The sequence below is a fragment of the Pinus tabuliformis genome, chromosome X (assembly GCF_031772625.1).
Source record: "Pinus tabuliformis cultivar Carrire ecotype Pingquan chromosome X, CPIR1, whole genome shotgun sequence".
Taxonomy (NCBI): domain Eukaryota; kingdom Viridiplantae; phylum Streptophyta; class Pinopsida; order Pinales; family Pinaceae; genus Pinus; species Pinus tabuliformis.
Genome location: NC_142308.1, coordinates 303,042,274 through 303,044,408, shown reverse-complemented (window position 1 = coordinate 303,044,408; position 2,135 = coordinate 303,042,274).

Sequence of the window (2,135 nt, the reverse complement as noted above, 5' to 3'; positions counted from 1 at the left end):
ACATTTGAAATTGGAGATGCAAACTCAAATGTGCACAAATGAGAGACCACTCTTGTTAAGTACATCCACAATATGCTAACTAGTTGATACATATATGTTTGTTGTGTTCCAAAGATATAAGATACCAATTCTAATCTACTACTATGTTTTGTGAAAATATACCAATTCTAATCTACTACTATGTTTTGTGAAAAGATACCAATTCTAATCTACTACTATGTTTTGTGAAAATATATTTCTCCAGTGAGACAATCTCCCTTTAACTAGTTGATACATATATGTTTGTTGTGTTCCAAAGATATAAGATACCAATTCTAGTCTAGTACTATATTTTGTGAAAATATATGGCTCGGGAGAAAAAAGCTTCCTTTTATACCTTACTACGTTTCTTTTGCAACATCTAGTGCAATTACTAATTATATATCTTTTAATTAATACTTTATATATATACTTAGAAACCACTTTTAGTTGTTTTGAAATATCATTACTCTCCGGCCGCAAAAAAAAGGAACGAAATTTGGTTTACACATGGTGTTTTGTTTTTTAATACAGAATTGTCTTTGGAACAATATGTCTCTGATGGGAAAAGCCTATCTACTCTCCACCATATCTACTTTGAAATGGTATCTAATTTGTCTTTAGTACCAACGAGGGAGAACTATCATGTTGTTTTTTACATTATCATGCGACATAATAAATTATATTTAATTGAATGATATTTTGTACAAAAGCATTTAGGATCGAATAAACGAATCGGATAGGACTTACAAATCTATGGCATGATTAAAGATTTTATGCAGCCATCATTATAACAAAAGATGAATAGATGTTTAAGGATTTCTTAAAGAAAAATGAATGAAATTCGATGCGTCTCTTATATATATATTTGGATGTTTCCGAAAAGGTATGCATCTATTAAGAATGGTAAAATAAATTATTTTATTTATTTATAATTTTTTTTTGGTTCTAACGCATAAGGATTTGAAATTTCTGTTTTACATATTATTTTATAATAGAGGGATAGTCAATCGAACTAATTTCATGGTTTTTATGTTTATTTATATTATTTATAATTAAAATTTTATATATTTTTATAAAATTTATTTACATAAATTATGATTATTTTGTAAATAAATCACATAATTTTATATTTAGAATCATGTAATATGTCTAAAAATATATGATTGGAATAGTATTACGTTGATTTTCGTGAAATAAAATAAAATTGTATATTATGTAGATTATTTTATTGGGTATGTCTTAAATTATATCATTATGATAATTGGAGTAGTATCATGTCATAGTAATAATTAGAGTAGTATCATGTCATTTTAATATGATATATAGGTTAATTTCACAATTTCCTCCTTGTCTTTTGAAAATATAAATCGATATATTATTATATTATTTGTAACATAATTATCTAATTTTGAGCTCAGAATTCTTATATGTTTAAGACCATGTAATGAAGCCATTGATATGTAATTCAATTTTATTTTTAATTTTTTGTTAAAATTCAATGCACCAAGAATAGCTAGGTTCTAGATAGCATATTTCAAGGAGAGTGTCAAGGTACTTTGCATTCACTTATGGAAATATGTTGTTAAATGGTGTTAGATAACTAAAAAACATATACATTTAAATATGTACATAAAAGTATGTTAAAAGTAGTTAGTGTAATTTTTCCTAGATTGATAAAATATTTAGAGGAATCCAATTTTTTATGGGGTAATTTTTTAATCATTTAATATAAAATCATATAATATTTATTTCTCAATTATACTAGCTTAGATTCATCTTAATTTCAAATCAGCCTTGGATTGAGAGATATCAAATATCTTTTCACTCTAATAGTTTACACCTCAAGAGATTTGATCGCTCTCGGCACTCGGTAGATCCATAATTAAAATAGATCTATGTTGGTTTAATTAGTAAGTAATTATAATATAATGATAATTGTTGATTTCTATTTGATTTTACTTTTGTTTTTATGCAATTTGACCAAGTCAAAACATTTTATTAATAATTTTTTTTTTGGTAATTTGACTAAGTCAAAATGTTTAACAAAACTGAAAATTACAATCCTATACAAAACTAGAAAAGGCTTCTAAACACAACAATTCTTTATAATTTTA